Raw genomic sequence first — 23,599 nt, 5'->3', positions numbered from 1 at the left:
CATCAACGAAGAAGTGCAGCCGCCCACATTCCACCTCACGTCTGTCCGACCAGCTGCAATCCTCGAGGACGCCCCACTGTACCACGATTTCACTACGATGTTTGACAAGAAGGAGCAGTGCGCGAGATAGGCTAATGAGCAGACTTCCCTCGCTTGAGTTTCGGAAGAATGTTCCATATCGCGCTAAGCTGACCACTGCTGACCATGACAGGCGTGCATTGGACTGGTACAGGTTGGAACTGAACATTGAATATGCTGGTGGTGACGCTTTCTGATGAGAAGTTGGTCGTGACTGATGCAGTATCCTTGGACTTGTCCACAGCATCGTTCAATCATTGCTCTCTGAGCTGCCTTGATTCTGTACCCAAATACTAAGACCAAATGCCTGTTGACTGTGCTTTAAGAGAGACTGGCGCCATGCCTAGAGATATGACTGACCCCTATTGGCAAATTTGTATGACTTTATCTTGCCTACCTAGCTGCTGCCTATAGTCTCCCTTTAACTGCGGAACACTTCAAAGTCGATAAAATGCCATGTTCCACCTTTTAATGTGTTCAGACTGCCATTTTCAAAATAATCAAGTCAGGACACTGCCTTCTAGTCTCATAATAAATTTTGCTTTCCTCAATATATAATATCATTTCTTCTTCTTCAATGCTTTCATCATTCCAAACTTCTCCTCCTCTGACTTTTACAGGGGTACAGTCATGGCAATCAAAACCCAAATACTGAGACCAAATGCCTGTTGACTGTGCTTTAAGAGAGACTGGCGCCATGCCTAGTCTCTCTTAAAGCACAGTCAACAGACACCAACCCCCTCAGACTCAGAAACCACAAATGCCCAACCCTTCCTGCTACCCTAATACTTCTGGATACCTATAATTCCAAATGGACAAATGGCACCCTATCTAAAAGTGATGCATACTCTCCTTTGCAACAACTATTGTGACACAGTCGAAAATATTTTCAGAAAGTGCAGGTTGCCTACTTTTTTGTGCAAATGTGTAAGTCCAAGTTACCGCAAATTTAAACAAAATTACAGAAACGCCAAACGGCACCATGAATGGTTTGTCACCAAATGCCAGATTCGGTGCAGGTGCGAAACATGCTCCCAATTTCAATCGGAGAGATTGCGTCAGATGTTTAAAAATGACGAGAATGGGTATTCTAATCCGTATTATGGCCCTTTTGAAAGATCACCATTGCAAAATCTGTCATTTCAATTGTAAAAAGTAGATCATGTTCAAGATATATTTGGCAAAAGAAAATTAAAAACTCAATATTTCCCCAATGTTAGCGGACACTTCCAAGTGATTGTTTTGATGTTAACTGCTCTCTCAAGGTATGCATTTCACTTGAGAATGCACTTTTGATGAGGAGATGACTATTTTTTATTTAATTTTGTTTTTTGTACTAGTACAGGGGTTGTCTTGAAATAGGGTGCCAGGCTACTCAAGAAGACTACAATGTGCTTCAGCTGAGTAATAATCAGCAACCATCTGTGCATGCATTATATTACACTTTCTATTATGTAATGTATAAGACATGTTTTCACGGTTATTCTCGTTCTAAAAATACTGTGATGATTTCTAATAATCCGCGTTTTAAATACGCTTTCACCTTTGAAGCCTTTTTTCAAATTCAGCGGTTATGGTTAGGTAACTGATAAAACCGATTAGGTTTAGAGTGAAATACTGAATAAAGCTGTCAAAAAACACACTATCTAATGTTTAATTTGAAGTATTTTAGAATTGAAATGAATACCTCACTGTTAGTATTTATTGTCTCACTAAAACCGCCCAGGTGAAGCTACATGTTGGCCAACATTTCAGCCTGACCCCTTTACCAGTTTGACCATATTGCTATAAAGCCAGCAATCGCAGATTATAATTCGACCACATTTACATGCAGCATGGCATCGTGAAATGCTTTAAGAAAGAGTCTTTCAATAAAAAGTCAGGCATACACAGACTAGGGAACATGTGGTTGGTTTCAATGTTTCGAACGCACTGACAGAGCTCTCTCAGTTGAGGAGCTCTCTCGGGTCACGCGTTGACCCAAGCCAATTCCGCACAACTTGAAATTGAACAAATTCTTCAATGAGCTGGTCATAGCCATCACAAATGCTCTGTTCTGAATCAAATACTAGCTTTAAATTCGCTGATATCTTTAAAAGCCTTTAGGTATAGTGTCAACGATAACATTGATATGAAAATTCATTGAAGGACTCTGATTAAAGCGACATTCCGACTCCATTTTATCCATCTTTAGAACACCAGAACTCTTTCAAACACCAAAAATCGGACACAAAATTGAAAGGTGACAATGTCCTGCGAGTAATACACCATTTTGGAGGAATTTTGGAGGAGTTCTGGTGTTTCGTAGATTGGCAAAATAGAGTCACTATTATTATAGTTTCCATAAGAAAATAAAAATATGTTATCGGTAAAAGAATTTTATTGTGTAGTTTTTTTTATAGCAGTTTTGTATTTTATATTGTGTAGTTTTTTGATAGCAGTTTTGTATCAATAAAATTTTTATGATTGCTGTACACAAAGCGTTTTCTATCCTCATTCAGTGTTTTCCCCCTTAAATGACACATTATTGTCTTTGATATCCTACATAACGTTGCAGTGTGATGACACTGCAAAAATCGATCAGCGCTTTTCCCGACCCATAATGAGCTTGTCAAGCTCTTACAGTCCCACCTAATAGCAAGATTCGATCATCTGATTAAGTTCCATCGATTAACTGAGAAGACGATTGTCCACATAACACCTGTAGGCCTACGAGGTCATTGTACATACTCTAGACTCACCGTTCTATAAACACCGGTTCATTATCTCCGGGCATGACTGCCCCATGCACAATGCACATTGAACAGGCCAAGGCCCTTTCATACCTGATTGGCTCCAGGGCCTTAGTGCCCGTCATTCTGAACCCTTGCTGTGAAATCCACAAAAAAAGAATGACCGGATATCAGAAATGTTACACAACTTGGTGTCGCCCCCTATTGGCTATCTCGATTGAACAATGTTGAATGGCATCGAACGACAAAGGCATTTTATATCTATGGGGGCTTGTCTTGCATATTCCAAAACGGTGTTAGAAGAGTGAATCTAGAGCATACACAATGTATGGCAGCTGTCTACGTAAAACAAACACCCCAACAATTAACAAGGCATCACAACGATAGAACCCGTCATATCTCCCATAGACTCCAGATCCCTCCTAATTCGTTAACACAAAGGAGACGTTACATCCAACACTACTTATAATCCATTATTTTGGAGAGTCATTACACTCACGGTACTACCGGGACTTTGGTAATCTAGGGCAAAGAAGTTTTATTGAAAATTGCACCAGAAATGGCTGCCTATCAGTTCTTTCAACATTCAGACATGTTGCGGTTTGATTATTATCGTTTACTTTATATGCACAGGCGATAGGAGCGGTTGTTCATTGGTTTTTATAGTCCTCATTCAAGCCTTAGAATCATTTCATTGTTCGTAATTTTCCTCATGCATAGTCAATCACGTCCTGTAGGCTTACCTCTGCAGTTTTTTAGGGAAATAGAAAGAGTGACAGAATATTATTCCATCAACTTAATAATTTGCTTAACTGCGCAAGTGCGAATATACAATTATGCATGATTGATATCTCTTACAAATAACATGCTTTGAATAGGTATCATGGGAACAGATCAAAAGAATGTGTACATGTGATTGCCAATTTCATCGACAGGACACTGGAGTACTACGTGAAATATTAACTACTGCAAAACCAACCAACACAACTAGAGCGCATACAATCATATAATTATGAATTTATTGAAGCAATACATTTCATTTCAACTTCATGGTTCGCAATTCAATTCAATGCAAGAGGCATTTATACAGTGATTAGTATAAATATTACATCAACTCTAAGATCAAATGAAAGCAACCAATGTACAACATTTTTTCATCAAATGCAAAACATTACATTGTCGAATATTAATGAAATAAGAACAAGATGCCCAAGGGCCTGGCACTCAGCTGAAATAACGGAAATATAACTGTTACTGTAGGCCAACACATACAAATATCATTCTTTTGACCACTAAGCAACGGTTGAATTCATTTGTTCTCACAATAAACTTAGATTACTTAATAGCATAACTCCATATATCTTTGAATGAAATGGCCAGGGCCATTGTGCTCACCTCATGTGGAGGAAAGATGGATAAAGAGCATGGTATTGTGTCATGTAGTGATAGGTTTGATGTAGGTCCAAGCAATTACAATTTCCCCAAAATGGCCAATTTACAGTACATTCGACCTCTGTGACCTTGAAAAGTAGGTCAAATCAAAGAAGACCCGGGTGACACATTGAATGGTTGTTAGAATTAGATGTACCTATGATATAAAATTGGTGCCAATCGGGCAAGTCATTACTAGGAATAATGGCATTTTGAAGAATTTAGGATTTGGCCCCCTCCCTGGAGGCCAAACAGCAAATCAGATCGGACCAAACATCGGTACCTGAGATCACCTGACCAAGGGGTACATGTGTACTTAATTTGTGATCAATAGTCATTGCAGTTAAGAAACGTGCCATAATTACGGCCTGACGGCGAATTTACGCCATTTGACCTCTGTGACCTTGACAAGAAGGTCAAATTAAAAACCTGTGTGACATATACTGTATGGTGGTTAGATGTACCCATGATATCAAATTGGTGGCAATCGGGCAAGAAGTTAAGGAATAATCACATTTTTAAGGTTTTTGGATTTTGCCCCCTGGTGGTCAAGTGGTGAATCATATTGGACCAAACTTCAGTCCCTGAGATCACCTGACTAAGGGGTAAATGTGTACCAAATTTGGTATCAATAGTCATTGCAGTTTAGAAACGTGCCATCGTTACATCCTAACGGCCAATTTACACCATTTGACCTCTGTGACCTTGAAAAGGAGGTCAAATCAAAAACCCGGAGGATATATGATGCACCTTTGCTAGAAGTACCTACCATATTTTTTTCAAAATTTCCCGACTACTATTAAGGGAGATATTGCATATTTTCACTTTTAACGTTTGGCCCCCTGGTGGCCAAACCATGAAACGAATCGGACCGAAACTTAGTCTCCAAGGTGTCATTACATAAGGGTACATGTGTCCCAAGTTTCAACTCAATAGCTCCAACAGTTACGAAACGTGCCCTGCTAACGGACGACGGACGACGACGACGACGACGACGACGACGACGACGACGACGACGACGACGACGACGACGACGACGACGACGACGGACGACGGACGCCACGGTATGGGATAAGCTCACCTCTGCTAAGAGGTGAGCTAAAAATGACGTCAGGTCATTTGACCTTCCCAAAGAAAATTAAACATAGCTGACAATTTGAATTTATACTTCATCACAAGAATTTATCAGTCAATTCATACAAGTTCATCAAGCATGCAATCCAAGACGTTATGAAATTGATTATTGAAATTGATTATTGAAAGAGGAAAAGAAGAAATGCGATTCGAGGTAAAAGAGGTACAATTGTACCATTAAAAACACACCCACACATTTCCTGGAATCTGAGAATTGAAATTCGCCTGTTTCCAAACCCCCCAAAAATACGCCTTTGCCTTAAAATGTGCATTTGCCCTAAAATGTGCGCAATCTGGGCACACAAAGGTATTCAAAGGTATTACAAGGGGGCCGGAGTTTCTGGAGGTGATGACATCCAGTGCAGCTGTGCTTGTTGGTGCCTGTAATGGTACTGCATATTTCCTACATGACGTGACAGTATATTCTGATTCATCTGAGTGAGATCAATTTGATATCAACATTTAAAAACAAAGGTATAAAAGAAAATAACCAAATGACCGTTTAAAATTCTTAAAAGCTTGAGATACAGCATACTTAGTCAAGAATACCCTTACCACCAATCTACCCTGCACGATTTTTTACAAAATAAACTGGCGAGGCAGCATTGCGCTCGCCGTTTCAAACATAAACAAGCCATTGTTACATGTACTTTCTGGACAAATTTCATCATTTGGCCTTCCTGACCCTAAAATATAGGTCAAATAAAACACCCAGGTACCATGCATCCAAATAAGGCAGGGTTTATATAGGATTACATATCACTTTTCACTTTTTTTTCACAAATGACTCGGACATGATGGGTGCTTCTGAAGGGTATTATGTCACGTATCCTTACTAGATGTACATATGACAAATATTTGGAAATGGTCCAGCTTTAGTTCAGGAGAAATAGCACTTCTGTGTTTCGGGTTTTGGCCCCCTGGTGGCCAATCCATGGATCAAATCACATCCAAATTTAGTCCGAGGTCATTTGACCTAGGGTACATATGTACACGATTTCAAGTCTGTAACACCAGCGGTGACGAAACGTGCTACTATTGCCTAGTGGCGATGCCGATAACGAACTTGACCTCCGCGACCATGAATAGCTCAATTATAGAAATGAAACATGCCACCTATCAAATATTCAGCACACTTTGACCTCTGTGACTTTGAAAAGTAAGTTTATACAACAAAAATGGCCAGGGCCATTGTGCTCACCTCATGTGGAGGAAAGATGGATAAAGAGCATGGTATTGTGTCATGTAGTGTTAGGTTTGATGTAGGTCCAAGCAATTACAATTTCCCCAAAATGGAAAATTTACAGTACATTCGACCTCTGTGACCTTGAAAAGTAGGTCAAATCAAAGAAGACCCGGGTGACACATTGAATGGTTGTTAGAATTAGATGTACCTATGATATAAAATTGGTGCCAATCGGGCAAGTCATTACTAGGAATAATGGCATTTTGAAGAATTTAGGATTTGGCCCCCTCCCTGGAGGCCAAACGGCAAATCAGATCGCACCAAACTTCAGTACCTGAGATCACCTGACCAAGGGGTACATGTGTACTTAATTTGTGATCAATAGTCATTGCAGTTAAGAAACGTGCCATAATTACGGCCTGACGGCCAATTTACGCCATTTGACCTCTGTGACCTTGACAAGAAGGTCAAATTAAAAACCTGTGTGACATATACTGTATGGTGGTTAGATGTACCCATGATATCAAATTGGTGGCAATCGGGCAAGAAGTTAAGGAATAATTACATTTTTAAGGTTTTTGGATTTTGCCCCCTGGTGGTCAAGTGGTGAATCATATTGGTCCAAACTTCGGTCCCTGAGATCACCTGACTAAGGGGTAAATGTGTACCAAATTTGGTATCAATAGTCATTGCAGTTTAGAAACGTGCCATCGTTACATCCTAACGGCCAATTTACACCATTTGACCTCTGTGACCTTGAAAAGGAGGTCAAATCAAAAACCCGGAGGATATATGATGCACCTTTGCTAGAAGTACCTACCATATTTTTTTCAAAATTTCCCAACTACTATTAAGGGAGATATTGCATATTTTCACTTTTAACGTTTGGCCCCCTGGTGGCCAAACCATGAAACGAATCAGACCGAAACTTGGTCTCCAAGGTGTCATTACATAAGGGTACATGTGTACCAAGTTTCAACTCAATAGCTCTAACAGTTACGAAACGTGCCCTGCTAACGGACGACGGACGACGACGACGACGACGACGACGACGACGACGACGGACGACGGACGCCACGGTATGGGATAAGCTCACCTCTGCTAAGAGGTGAGCTAAAAACCTGTATGATATGTGATGTGTTCTCACTAGGAGACCCTACCATCAAAATTTTATCGAAATTGAGTCGCTCAGAGGAGAGATATCACACTTTTTAGGTTTCCACTTCTGGGCCCCTGGTGGCCAAGTCGAGAATCAGATTGGACCGAAATTCATTGTCAGAGGTCACCTGACCTGGGGGGTCCTGTGTACAAAGTTTCAATTTCATAGCTCTAGTGGTTAATAAACATTTTTAAAACAGGATACAGACGAAGACGACAACGATGGACACAACGGTGTTGTATAAACTCCCCTACGGTGAGCCAAAAATGGGTACCATCCATGCCGATAAAAGGGCAAAAATCCTCCTACAGGCAGCAAACTTTCATCTGAAATAAATGAATCTGAACCATTTGAACATTAACAAGACCATTCAGTCCCTTGCCAAGTCATGACATTGTTGCAGCAACATTACAACTTCAAAACAGATAGTCACATGAAATTTGTTACACACCGTCGCCAATGGTGTGGTGCCATTTAATACGTGGCAAAGGACTGTTCAAACAGTCACGTTAGTGGCTGGTATACCAAAGAAGAATGAACGGTAGAGGTCACCCAAATTCTATGAGATCAGTATTAATGTCCAATATCAGACATTGATTCCCTCTCTAGTTTTTGATGGATATGGAGAAAAAAAACTAGAAAATCAAGTTTTTTTCCACCACTTCCAAAACTAATGGATAAAAAAAGAAACAGAAACTACCTGCCTCTAAATCAAAGTTGCTGGTAAAAAGAAATAAGAAAGAACAGAGGATAAATATTTTTTTAAATCATATAACTGCATGCTGTACAAGCCATTATATCACTGTGGTCAATTTTCCCTAGCGATGCAAAGAAGGGTCTTACGGGGATTAAGAAAAAGATGCTACAGTATCATATCTGTTTAAAGATTGACAGTAATGAAGCTCACAAAAGCAGGACAGAAAAGGAGGTTATACAAAATACAGGTATTTAAATGAAATGGCCAGGGCCATTGTGCTCACCTCTTGTGAAGGGAAGATGGATGAAGCATTAGCATGGTTTTAAATGTAAGAAAGAAATGAAGTAATGTTTTACAATGAAATTACATGAGAGATAAAATAATGCGTGAGTTGAATTTATCCCACTTAGCAGCATTTCAAGGCACTCTTAGGGGAGAGTCCACTATTAACATTTGGGGCCCTGCTGGCCAAACTGAGAATCAGAAAAAGACTGCAGTTTAGTCTAAGAGTATAGGGGTACATTCGTACCAAGTTAGGGATCTGTAGCTAAAGCAGTGACAAAACGTGCCGTCATTGTAAAATGGCGGTGCCATAGGAAAACTTTGACCTCTGTGACCTTGAGAAGTAGGACAAATCAAAAACCCACATTCATGAAATTTAGCCTTGCTAGGAGTACCTACCATAAAAATGTTATGAAAATCAGACCACTATTAAACGAGCAATCAAACATTTTAACTTTGGACATTAAATTTGGCCCCCGGGTGGCCAAACTAAGAATTTTTCAAGATGCCCGCCTGGCACCCATATTGGCTATCACATTTGATAAAAAATCAAGGATTTAGTAGAGAGTACATAGATATACATCCAGATCAAATTTGGCTGCAACTGTATTTATTTATTGTTGTACTGTGTTTATTTTTCAAGATGGCTGCCTGGCGGCCATATTTGATGTCCGAACGGCCGAAATTTTTAGGGTGGAATAGAGAATCCCCAGATACATGTTCACACTGGTTTAAAACCTTCTAGCTAAAATAGATAGGAAACATGCTACTGTTCAGTGAATCAGCAAACTTTGACCTCTGTGACCTCGAAAAGGAGGTCAAATCAAAAACCCGGAGGATATATGATGCACCTTTGCTAGAAGTACCTACCACATTTTTTTCAAAATTTCCCGACTACTATTAAGGGAGATATTGCATATTTTCACTTTTAACGTTTGGCCCCCTGGTGGCGAATCGGACTGAAACTTGGTCTCCAAGGTGTCATTACATAAGGGTACATGTGTACCAAGTTTCAACTCAATAGCTCTAACAGTTACGAAACGTGCCCTGCTAACGGACGACGGACGACGACGGACGACGACGACGACGACGAACGACGGACGCCACAGTATGGGATAAGCTCACCTCTGCTAAGAGGTGAGCTAAATGAAATGGCCAGGGCCATTGTGCTCACCTCATGTGGAGGAAAGATGGATAAAGAGCATGGTATTGTGTCATGTAGTGTTAGGTTTGATGTAGGTCCAAGCAATTACAATTTCCCCAAAATGGCCAATTTACATAACATTCGACCTCTGTGACCTTGAAAAGTAGGTCAAATCAAAGAAGACCCGGGTGACACATTGAATGGTTGTTAGAATTAGATGTACCTATGATATAAAATTGGTGCCAATCGGGCAAGTCATTACTAGGAATAATGGCATTTTGAAGAATTTAGGATTTGGCCCCCTCCCAGGAGGCCAAACGGCAAATCAGATCGCACCAAACTTCGGTACCTTAGATCACCTGACCAAGGGGTACATGTGTACTTAATTTGTGATCAATAGTCATTGCAGTTAAGAAACGTGCCATAGTTACGGCCTGACGGCGAATTTACGCCATTTGACCTCTGTGACCTTGACAAGAAGGTCAAATTAAAAACCTGGGTGACATATACTGTATGGTGGTTAGATGTACCCATGATATAAAATTGGTGGCAATCGGGCAAGAAGTTAAGGAATAATCACATTTTTAAGGTTTTTAGATTTTGCCCCCTGGTGGTCAAGTGGTGAATCATATTGGACCAAACTTCGGTCCCTGAGATCACCTGACTAAGGGGTAAATGTGTACCAAATTTGGTATCAATAGTCATTGCAGTTTAGAAACGTGCCATCGTTACATCCTAACGGCCAATTTACACCATTTGACCTCTGTGACCTTGAAAAGGAGGTCAAATCAAAAACCCGGAGGATATATGATGCACCTTTGCTAGAAGTACCTACCATATTTTTTTCAAAATTTCCCGACTACTATTAAGGGAGATATTGCCTATTTTCACTTTTAACGTTTGGCCCCCTGGTGGCCAAACCATGAAACGAATCGGACCGAAACTTGGTCTCCAAGGTGTCATTACATAAGGGTACATGTGTACCAAGTTTCAACTCAATAGCTCTAACAGTTACGAAACGTGCCCTGCTAACGGACGACGGACGACGACGACGACGACGACGGACGACGGACGCCACGGTATGGGATAAGCTCACCTCTGCTAAGAGGTGAGCTAAAAACTAGTGAAGTGGTGGGGGGGGGGGATAAAATAGAGTTAAATTTGAAAGAGTTCACCCTTATTTACTAACTAACGTTCACCTTGATAGAGTTTGGACACATGGCTTGCAATGCATACATACTTCCCTGTACATATGTTGCAGTGCATTGCATTTGTTCATGTACAATCTCGGTCAGAAGTTATTAACCACCTGATATTTGTAAATTACTCCGTTATTCCCCAATATTTTTTCACCAATTTCTGATGCATGGTAGTTAGGTCATTTGTCCATCATTTGGCAAAATGATTTTTCTGATCAATGGGCGGACTTCGGTTTTGTCGTTGTTCAAAGATTACCGGTCCAATTGAGATTTTCTTAAACTCTGCAATTCCTGAAAATTTTCACCTGTAAAATCTTCTTGTTACTGCATAGATGGATATTACCATCAAAAATTTTCAAAATATTTGATTTTTTAACGTGAAAATGGCAACTTTGTTGGGATTTTGGCACTCTGTTTCTGTGTTCAGTGAACAGCACTCCGAGATGACCCCTCAAGCTTCACCACTTCCCTATTAACAAAGGTCCAATGAGGCCTTTTATGGGTTATTTTGCATTCATTGATCATCTTGAATAGAAGCTGATCAGATTATGGTCTTATTGAATAACAACTGCTATTGTCAAAGGAAAATGGAGAGAAATTATTTTGTAACTTGGCATTTATTTTCAGTGTAATTCATGGCCTAAACTTGGGAAATCTACACGGGCTTTTTTAAAGATGTTTATAGTCTGGTTCAACCTAGAGGTGGACCATTGGAAATGTAGTTTGTGGTTAGAGTGTGGCAATAATGACATAATTAAGGTTACATGTTATGGCATAATGAATCGGATGACCTTGCTCAATAATAAACATTGGCCCATGGACTATTCTCAGCCAGAAGTTCATTTCATAAGGGCAACACGCAAATAAAATCTTGTGGTCAAAATTGACTGTTCCACACTGGCATTCCAATGGTTCACCTCTAGATTGAACCAGACTATAGTCGGTTTTTTTACTGTGCTTAGTCTCTACCCCACCTTTACTATCACCATACAACAACAGTTTATTCAAAACCTAGTCCAGTCACCCCTAGATTCTATAACAGCCCTCATTCTATCAGGAAGTGACACAACCAATCCCTCCCAATACTCGTGGTCCTCACGAAGACGATTCCAACTTTCCTCGACAGCAAGCCACAGTTCATCCTGATTAGTAACATTTGTAAAGTCCACATCTCTCTGAACCTTTGACCAAACATTTTCAATTGGCGACATGTCAGCCCCTTTAGAAGGCCAGTCCAAAACTTCAATTTCCCGGTCACGAAGCCACTGTCCAACACGCCTAGCTGTGTGTATTGGACTTTTATCCTGTTGATAAATAAGTCTGTCAGGAAAAGCATGATGAATGTTGTCCATCTGATCTGCAAGAACTTGCAGATACTGATTCTGGTTAAACCTCCCATTTATACGCACTATCTGTCCGTCTCCACGTGAATTCATCCATGCCCAGACAGGCACGCTGAATCTACCACTTCTTTGAACAATTTTGATGTATTCTGAATGAAAGCGTTGGCCTTTTGGCCTGCGAACGAAAACTTGACCATTATCTCCAACGACAAAAGTCTTCTCATCAGTGAATGCAACTTGACGCCAATGTTCAATAGTCCAGTCTTGATGAGCCACTGCAAAGTTGTATCTGCTCAACTTGTGGGCATCAGTTAGTTTGTCCTTCTGTGCTGCAATGCAACCGTTTAGTCCTGCCACTCTGAGGCGCCGCTTAACAATTGAAAGGCTGGCCTTCAAACCCACATCATTTCTTAAGGATTTCACATTTTTGAACGGATGCATCCTCGATTGCCTAACAAGCTGTCTATCCTCTCGTTCAGTGGTGCATTTTGGGGCACCTGGTCTTTCTCGGCGATGAAGATTTCCTTCATTGTGGAAGCGGGTCCACCAAAATTGCACTGTTGCATGAGAACAACCAATTTCCCTTGCCACATTTCGATTACTCCTCCCTGCAGCTTTCAATGACATCAACTGACCTTTCTGATACTCAGAAAGTTCTCTTGAGCCATGTGTCCTCGGCATATCAAAACATGTGTTGACAGCAGACTGAACAGATCAAAACTTGGGTGCTTTCCAGGTTCATCCTGGCTATTCAGGAGATACTGAGAGTATTTTCAATGGCCAAGGCCTAATATAATAGGCGATCTTACAACCCCATGCCATGTTCTTCCTAAAGGATGAATGCAGGTCAGTTTCAACCATTCAATCAGGATGTCAATTATGAAACTGATGAAGTCTAGGAAAACCACTAAACCAAACTATAGAAAGGGGGTCATCTCGGAGTGCTGTTCACTGGACACAGAAACAGAGTGCCAAAATCCCAACAAAGTTGACATTTTCACGTTAAAAAATTAAAATATTTTGAAAATGTTTGATGGTAATATCCATCTATGCAGTAACAAGAAGATTTTACAGGTGAAAATTTTCAGGAATTGCAGAGTTTAAGAAAATCTCAATTGGACCGGTAATCTTTGAACAACGACAAAACCGAAGTCCGCCCATTGATCAGAAAAATCATTTTGCCAAATGATGGACAAATGACCTAACTACCATGCATCAGAAATTGGTGAAAAAATATTGGGGAATAACGGAGTAATTTACAAATATCAGGTGGTTAATAACTTCTGACCGAGATTGTACCTGTACCGGGTGTGTAATGTATGGTAAATAATGTAGGCCAAGTTAATGCAGCTCCTCGCGGTTTTGCATATCAGTGTAACGGAAGTCGTTATGGGCCTTGCATGGTTAATGGTTATGTCATAATTTTGACCTGGTTTGCTTGGGCCTATAATTTGGTAATCTCCTGAGGTATTTTCAAGTGATGATCGTTGGTCTCCTTTGTGTTCTGGGCTAATGATTTTAGCTTCTTTTGTGTGGCTTACTTTGTAATAGGGTTGGTGAATTCTGGCTGTTACGGCAGGCATTGGTTCGTTGAGATGAGGTAATCTTTCTGTATAAAACTGGGCCCTAGCTTTGATCAGTGTCCATACCTAGCGCGCTTGCTACCAGACGGGTAGACCTTTTCTTTCTGTGATTTTGCTTGGTTCCTATGGCTGAGTAGAGCCTACATTTTTGTCTCATCTCTCTGAACCGCTGCATGGTGTGACACGCCCAATCTTCACCATGTATGTCATGTACATGGGAACGTTTGCTGACTTTTGGCTTTTCTTGTGAGTATAAACCCTCAAATTCCGAGTTCCGTATTTCTGCCATGTGACCTATAATTTTACCCCCTTCGTGTGCCTCTAGGGCTGGGTTTGTCAATATCCTGTTATGGCCAGACTGACCGGGTTTTCCTGAGGTTTCTTTTAGTTTGTTTGAGTTGGAACTTTGTGTGAAGAAGCTGGGCAAAGTTGCCCACAATTCCTGTCCGACATGTCATGATCATGTCACTTGTTTTATACTGGATTTTGATAGTGTTTAATCTTGTTCTGACTTCCCTGCTTGGCATAGGTTTTGAGTTACATAATCAGAAAGTGATTCCAGGTGATACAAGTTCTGGGGAATCTTAGTTCGGAGGTTCCATGTCTTGGTTGGTGAACTGTTTTGGGCCACCCTGTATAGATTTACATTGGCTTTGGTTCATCTGACTGGTACTTTGATTAATAGGTGATTTCTCCTCCAATTAGATGTCGTTTTGACAGGGGAATTTAGGCTTCTGGGTTGTTGGTAGAACAAGTGTGGTGAGAAGGAATTTGGGTAACCTGGGGTCATATCTGGTTGGCCATGCAGTTTATTGGGTTGGATGAATGTGAAGTGAAATCTGGAATCTAGTTTGTTCATAATAAACATATTTTGGGTATATTCTAGCGCTTATAATTTATCGGTCAATGCACACCCCCACAAACTCTGGTTCTCGTCAACGCTGGTGAAGGTTCATTCATTTTGCCAGGGGTTGACGGGAACTCATTAACGACAATTCCATTGACAAGGACGGTCGTTACAATTGGCACCCGCGTGGTTTTCATTGGCCGGTAATACTTACTAATTGCTATCTATATTTCACTTTTTCTGCTTCCTGTGAGTTGTCACTGGGTCGTGACACTTGTTGGAGGGGGGAGGTAGCCTGTTTTTGGCTGACGTGTGTTTTTTTTTTGTCAAGGTAATATTGCTGGTTTAAATGTATCATGGGAAACTTTTTGGAATTTCTGGTCAGTCTGGTGTGTCATGCTATGCGGTGGAGATGAGTGGATGAGACAATGTTATTCATTTGAAGTTTAGATTTAGTTTATTGCACGCTAGGTGTGGATCATCAGGAAAGCTCGGTGAGTGGCCAATTTTTTATTTTTATTTTGATATTTGTGTTAGCTTGAACATGGACCCATCTGGACGGGTAGACGAATTCCTGTCGCAGATTGGCACAGCCCTGCAGGGGATGCAGGAAGAGATGACGAATGTGATGGTTGGGCCACCACCGCCCGCAACTCCGGGTTCTTCTGGTCGGATGCGTTATTCGACTCCTTATGGGGCAACAGCTGAGTCCGATGACGAGCTGTTCCATAAGAAACCGGTGGTGTTACCGGATTGGTATAATAACGATGGTAAGACAGATTTCGAAGATTGGGTGGAAAGAGTGCGAATTGTGCAGAGGGTGAACCATTGGTCAGAGGAGCAGCTAATGAGTTTTGTGCCCTTGCGACTTAAGGACGATGCTTTTCGTGTTTACAAAGACATGCATGATTTTGAGAAATGTAATTTCGATACCTTTTGTGAAACTTTCAGGCTGCGGGGTTGCCCTGCTGATGTGAAGGTATTCAAGGCCAGACTGGCGGCGCGGCGTAAGCTTGAAACAGAGACTTACGTCCAATTGGCCGCAGACATCCGTCGTCTGGTCTTGAAGGCCTTTCCATCGGCAGGAGTGGCGATACGGGAAGAGATGGCGGTGGACTACTTTACTCAGGCACTAACCGATAGGGAAGTTCGGCTCCAGGTCAGGCGGGCCGACTGCGACACCTTGGACGATGCTTTGTCTAGGGCGCTGGCTGAGGAAAGTTTCCAAAGGGCCGAGAAACCTGGAGAGGCTAGGAAGGGTCCCCAGAAGGTGAACATGACGAGGCCGGGTGTCGCAGACGGACCGTCGGGACCTGGTATGCAGAAGCAGATAGACGCGCTTTCGAAAAAGCTAAATGATGCGCTGGTTGCTCTCGGTCAGATTAGTACAGCCCCTGGTAGGAGGGCTCGGCATTGTACGTATTGTGGTCGTGATGGTCATGAGATGGGTTTCTGTTTTAAAAGGAGACGTGACCAAGAACTTGAAGCTCAGCAACAGCAGGGACTGCCCACCCAAGGTAACACAAATCCTCAGTCAGGACCTTCTCAGGGGCCTCTGGGCCCTGGTTTTCATCCTGGTCCTAATCCTGGACCTAATCCTGGACCTGGTACGGGAAATCCACATTTTTAGATGGGGCTGGCTCTTCTGAACTGAACCCTGAGAGGGGTCAGCCTGAGGCTTTTGATTATGTGCGGGGGCAATCTGCACATGTTAGAATTTTGATGCATGGGGTAGAGTTCATGGCTTTGCTGGATACAGGTTCAACTTGTACAATTATTTCAGAAGATTTACATCAGAAAATGAATGTGTCTGGTGGGGCGCCTTTGATGCCATATGATATGGAAATTTTGAATGCATCTGGGGGTACCTTGCCAGTCTTAGGAGAAATTAATGCTAAGTTGGAGTTTCCAGATTTGCCAAGTCCTCGTCCTGGTAGACAGCATACTTTTGTAGGGCCAGTGGTAGTTGCCGCTGTGCCTGGGTTGTGTGTCTTGGGGATGGATTTTCTTTCACCAATGAAAGCTTCCCTGGATTTAGGACATAGATTGTTGCGATTGTTTTGTGGGTGTGTGCCCATTCATTATAACCAACCTGACTTGGCATTTTCTTGTTACAGGGTTTTTGTCGGGGAGACTACCACCATACCACCATCGTCGGAAGTTGTGTTGACTGGGAGAATTAGAAGAAGGGGCGCGCTGCGGTTGCAGGAGGGAATGATGGAAGGTGTGCATCATGGTTTTTCGTTGTCCGGAAACAGACCATTGGTGGCCAGGTCGGTGGTCTCCGTCGACAAGAACGCTGTACCAGTACGACTGATGAATGTTCACAAGGAACCATACATTTTGCAAAAAGGTCAGTGTATTGCTATATTACAACCTTTTGAGTCGCAGCAGGAGACTGATCTCAAGGTTGGTGAAACTGAAGATAAGTTGTCAGAACCTTTGCAGAAGTTGTATGAAGAGAGTCTTGGTGAACTTGATGAGGCACAGGCCGCTGATTTGTACAAGCTGTTGCTGAAGAATGAACATGTGTTTTCTAAGGGTGACATGGACTTGGGTCGTACAGATGTAGTCAGACATAGTATAGATACTGGGGATTCTCCTCCTTTGCGAGAACCAGTGCGCCGGTTACCTATTCATAAGTATGCTGAGGCTGAGAAATGTGTACAGGATATGTTGAAGCAGGGGGTGATTGAGCCTTCAAGCTCTCCTTGGAGAAGTGGGGTAGTATTGGTGAAGAAAAAAGATGGCAGCACTAGGTTTTGTATTAATTACAAGAAACTGAATTCGGTCACCAAGTTTGACAGTTACCCTTTGCCCAATATTACTGATAACTTAGACGCTTTGAGAGGGGCCAAGTGGTTTTCAACTCTAGATTTAGCTTCCGCTTATTGGCAATGTGAAATGGATCCTGATTCGGCTGCTAAGACTGCCTTCTCAGTGGGACGCCATGGGCTATATCAGTTTACTAGGATGCCATTTGGACTTTGTGGGGCCCCAAGTACTTTTGAGCGTTTAATGGAGTTGGTTTTGGCTGGGTTGCAGTGGGAGATTGCCATAATTTATTTGGATGATGTGGTCATTTTTTCGTCCACATATTCTCAGCATCTTGCAGATATCCAGAAGGTGTTTGACCGTTTGGGAGCTGCCGGGTTGAAACTGAAGTGTAAGAAGTGTTTGCTGTGTAGACGTGAAGTGGAGTACCTTGGTCATGTGGTTGGTAGGGATGGAGTAAAGACATCTTGGTCCAAGATACAGAAGGTAAAAGAATGGCCGAGGCCTAAAACTGTCACCCAGCTGAAGAGTTTCTTGGGCCTTTGTGCGTATTATCGTCGTTTTGTGCTACGGTTTGGGGAGATTGCTACCCCGTTATATAATTTGACAAAGAAACAGGTGGATTGGGTATGGACAGCTGAGTGTGAACGTGCATTTGAATTGTTGAAGGAAAAGTTGTGTACCGCTCCGGTGTTAGCCTATCCTGATCCAAGGAAAGAGTTTATTTTGGATACGGATGCTAGTGGTCATAGTATCTCTGGAATCTTAGGACAGGTGAATGAGTCTGGGGGTGAACAAGTTGTGGCTTATGGCAGCCGGGTTTTGTCGAAAGCTGAGAGAAACTACTCTGTCACACGCCGTGAACTGCTGGCGGTAGTTTATTTCATCAAGCAATTCCGACATTACCTGGTGGGGAAGGAGTTCGTACTGAGAACAGATCATGGTTCCTTACGCTGGCTGTTTAATTTTAAAGACCCAGAAGGTCAGGTTGCTCGCTGGTTGGAGTATTTGGCTTCATTCCGGTTTAAGATTATGCATAGGCCAGGTGAGAAGCATGTAAATGCGGACAGTTTAAGTAGATATCCCCTGGAGGAGGGTGAAGAGCATGAACATTCCATTAGTGAACCAATAAGTGACATTCAAGAATCAATTATAGAGGATCTGAGTACCCAGGTGGAAGCTGAGGAATGCACTCGTACATGTAGTTTAGCTAGCCCTGAGTCTGAGTTTTGTCGTGTTTTGAGAATAGATGTTGATGCTCCTGCAGGTATAGTGGAGGCGCAGAAAGCTGATGGTGACCTAAAGACTGTTCGGAAGTGGTTGGAAGCTGGAGAACGTCCGCCGAAATCGAAGTTGCTCCAGTTCTCATTCGCCCTTCGTCGTTGGTGGTCGGTGTTTGGTCAGTTAGAACTGAAGAATGATTTGGTTTACTACAGATGGGAGTCAATGAGAGAGAACAGTAGTGAACTTCGTGTAGTGGTTCCTGATAGTATGAAATTAGAAATTTTCCGATTGGGACACTCTGATAACACAGCTGGTCATTTTGGGGTGCATAAAACCCTAAGGCGTATACGTCAGACTTTCTATTTTACAGGCTTGGATGCGTTTGTGAAGGAGCAGATCAAGAAGTGCAGGACATGTGAGCGGCGTCGTAGTCCGATACCTCATAGGCGAGCACCTCTTCAGGACATGTTGGTTTGCAGACCGCTTGATAGGATTGGAATGGACATCGTTGGACCGTTTCCGGCTGGTAAAGATTACAATCGCGTGATTTTGGTCGTCCAGGACTATCTGACAAAGTGGGTAGAATTGTATCCTTTACCTTGTCAGGAGGCTGCTGTGGTAGCCAGAGTTTTAGTTGACAATTTCATCACTAGGTTCGGAATCCCATGGAGCTGGCATTCTGATAAAGGGCCTAATTTTGAGTCGAATCTTATGTCTGAGCTTGCTAAGATTTTAGGAATCTTGAAAACCCGAACTACGAGTTACCACCCACAAGGTGATGGTTTGGCAGAACGATATATGAGAACACTTTGCACGGCTTTGTCGAAGTTTGTTGATGATCATCAGAGAGACTGGGTGGAATACTTGCCAATGATTCAATATGCTTACAATTCTAGCGTCCAGGAGTCCACTGGTTTCACGCCTGCACGGTTGATGTTGGGACGAGAGATGGTGACGCCGTTGTCGTTCGTTGCTGGTAGACCACCTGGTGAGCCGTGTGATGACGTTGGTACTTACGCAGAGGATGTTGAGCAGAGAATGAGGTCGGCTTTTGACATGGTTGAGGAGAGTTTGGGTGCCGCACACAAGAGACAGAAAGTGGTGTACGATTCGAGGAAGCATGGGAAAAAGTTCGAGTTAGGAGATCGTGTTTGGTTGCATTCGCCGGCGGTCAAGCGTGGATTGAGTCGGAAGTTGCATAAGCCGTGGACTGGACCATTCGTGATAGTGAAAGTGCTATCAGACGTGAATTTTAAGATTCAGCTGGAGGGCGGACGCAAATCGTACGTAGTGCATTTCAATAGGCTAAAACCGTGTTACTCAGATCAAGTGGCGCCTGAGCAGTTGTCTCAGTCAAATACTGAGCAAGCGGCTGCTGCTGTTGAACCGCGTGATGTGACTGTGACTGTTCCAGAATCTGGGAGAGATGTACCAGGAGAAGTGGAGTGGCAGGATGATGCGATAGACTTTGACCCGGAGGATGTGGAAGTGGAAACCGAGCCTGTGGTTGTTGTGCCTGCGGTCTCGCCAATCCGTACTAGGAGGGGTCGGAAAATAGAACTGCCATTTCGATTTCGAAATGATTTTGTAATGAGATGCAGAAATTTCAGCCTTTCCAGGGTCAACCTTGAAGGGACGTGATGGAATCATAGTAATTTAGATAATTTCTGTCATTTTCCAGGTTTAGGAGATGAGATGGGAAACTGAAGAGCATATAGTAATTTTTCTGCTTGTTTTCCAGATGTGTCGTGATGTTTGGTGACTTTGTATTTGAACATGTTTTGATATTTTGTGCATTTTTGATGTCATGAGGGCATGACATTTTTAGAGGGAGGGGGGTAGTTGTAACGGAAGTCGTTATGGGCCTTGCATGGTTAATGGTTATGTCATAATTTTGACCTGGTTTGCTTGGGCCTATAATTTGGTAATCTCCTGAGGTATTTTCAAGTGATGATCGTTGGTCTCCTTTGTGTTCTGGGCTAATGATTTTAGCTTCTTTTGTGTGGCTTACTTTGTAATAGGGTTGGTGAATTCTGGCTGTTACGGCAGGCATTGGTTCGTTGAGATGAGGTAATCTTTCTGTATAAAACTGGGCCCTAGCTTTGATCAGTGTCCATACCTAGCGCGCTTGCTACCAGACGGGTAGACCTTTTCTTTCTGTGATTTTGCTTGGTTCCTATGGCTGAGTAGAGCCTACATTTTTGTCTCATCTCTCTGAACCGCTGCATGGTGTGACACGCCCAATCTTCACCATGTATGTCATGTACATGGGAACGTTTGCTGACTTTTGGCTTTTCTTGTGAGTATAAACCCTCAAATTCCGAGTTCCGTATTTCTGCCATGTGACCTATAATTTTACCCCCTTCGTGTGCCTCTAGGGCTGGGTTTGTCAATATCCTGTTATGGCCAGACTGACCGGGTTTTCCTGAGGTTTCTTTTAGTTTGTTTGAGTTGGAACTTTGTGTGAAGAAGCTGGGCAAAGTTGCCCACAATTCCTGTCCGACATGTCATGATCATGTCACTTGTTTTATACTGGATTTTGATAGTGTTTAATCTTGTTCTGACTTCCCTGCTTGGCATAGGTTTTGAGTTACATAATCAGAAAGTGATTCCAGGTGATACAAGTTCTGGGGAATCTTAGTTCGGAGGTTCCATGTCTTGGTTGGTGAACTGTTTTGGGCCACCCTGTATAGATTTACATTGGCTTTGGTTCATCTGACTGGTACTTTGATTAATAGGTGATTTCTCCTCCAATTAGATGTCGTTTTGACAGGGGAATTTAGGCTTCTGGGTTGTTGGTAGAACAAGTGTGGTGAGAAGGAATTTGGGTAACCTGGGGTCATATCTGGTTGGCCATGCAGTTTATTGGGTTGGATGAATGTGAAGTGAAATCTGGAATCTAGTTTGTTCATAATAAACATATTTTGGGTATATTCTAGCGCTTATAATTTATCGGTCAATGCACACCCCCACAAACTCTGGTTCTCGTCAACGCTGGTGAAGGTTCATTCATTTTGCCAGGGGTTGACGGGAACTCATTAACGACAATTCCATTGACAAGGACGGTCGTTACATCAGCATAGACTGAGAATGGCAGTTTTATTGTTCGTTGAAAATACCTGGCAATTCCAGCAGACTACTTCGTCGCTATTCTTTGTGTACTCTGACCAGTGTCACTATCAAAGGTGTACGATATCATTGTTATTTTGACAAGAACATGAGAAAACGTCAACTTCTTGTGAAGCGGTCCGCCATGTTTCTTCATCTAGCGTTCGGGTTTGTTTTGATTATGTCGATGATGTTTATAAATACAAAGAGGCTATTCTTATAACAAAGTTTTGTCTGGAATTCTAAGTCATTCTCTGTAGTTGTTATATCTATGTGTCACAGATAATTGTGAAGTATTACGATTATTTCATTCTGATGATTGGGAAGAATTTTTTGCAGCACCGTTTTGTGTATAAAATATACTAAGGCGTTCATGTGTGTTTTGATCTTCGACTTCGACTCAATGACTGAGCAAATTTAACGAGACAGAAAGCCAAAAACGGTAACACTTCCTTTGTAAAAAATGGCCAGGGCCATTGTGCTCACCTCATGTGGAGGAAAGATGGATAAAGAGCATGGTATTGTGTCATGTAGTGTTAGGTTTGATGTAGGTCCAAGCAATTACAATTTCCCCAAAATGGCCAATTTACATAACATTCGACCTCTGTGACCTTGAAAAGTAGGTCAAATCAAAGAAGACCCGGGTGACACATTGAATGGTTGTTAGAATTAGATGTACCTATGATATAAAATTGTGCCAATCGGGCAAGTCATTACTAGGAATAATGGCATTTTGAAGAATTTAGGATTTGGCCCCCTCCCTGGAGGCCAAACGGCAAATCAGATCGCACCAAACTTCGGTACCTGAGATCACCTGACCAAGGGGTACATGTGTACTTAATTTGTGATCAATAGTCATTGCAGTTAAGAAACGTGCCATAGTTACGGCCTGACGGCGAATTTACGCCATTTGACCTCTGTGACCTTGACAAGAAGGTCAAATTAAAAACCTGTGTGACATATACTGTATGGTGGTTAGATGTACCCATGATATCAAATTGGTGGCAATCGGGCAAGAAGTTAAGGAATAATCACATTTTTAAGGTTTTTGGATTTTGCCCCCTGGTGGTCAAGTGGTGAATCATATTGGACCAAACTTCGGTCCCTGAGATCACCTGACTAAGGGGTAAATGTGTACCAAATTTGGTATCAATAGTCATTGCAGTTTAGAAACGTGCCATCGTTACATCCTAACGGCCAATTTACACCATTTGACCTCTGTGACCTTGAAAAAGAGGTCAAATCAAAATCCCGGAGGATATATGATGCACCTTTGCTAGAAGTACCTACCATATTTTTTTCAAAATTTTCCGACTACTATTAAGGGAGATATTGCATATTTTCACTTTTAACGTTTGGCCCCCTGGTGGCCAAACTATGAAACGAATCGGACCGAAACTTGGTCTCCAAGGTGTCATTACATAAGGGTACATGTGTACCAAGTTTCAACTCAATAGCTCTAACAGTTACGAAACGTGCCCTGCTAACGGACGACGGACGACGACGACGACGACGACGACGACGGACGACGGACGCCACGGTATGGGATAAGCTCACCTCTGCTAAGAGGTGAGCTAAAAATGGTGAAAAAATTTGGTATGGTAAGAGCCACTACTCAATGCTCATGCAATAGCCGCACACCATAAAATAGAGATGCTTTCAATGGAATATACGTTT

This window comes from Lineus longissimus, unplaced genomic scaffold (assembly GCF_910592395.1).
Source record: "Lineus longissimus unplaced genomic scaffold, tnLinLong1.2, whole genome shotgun sequence".
NCBI lineage: Eukaryota > Metazoa > Nemertea > Pilidiophora > Heteronemertea > Lineidae > Lineus > Lineus longissimus.
The sequence above is the reverse complement of the archived record's forward strand: the minus strand, read 5'-3'. Positions refer to the sequence as shown.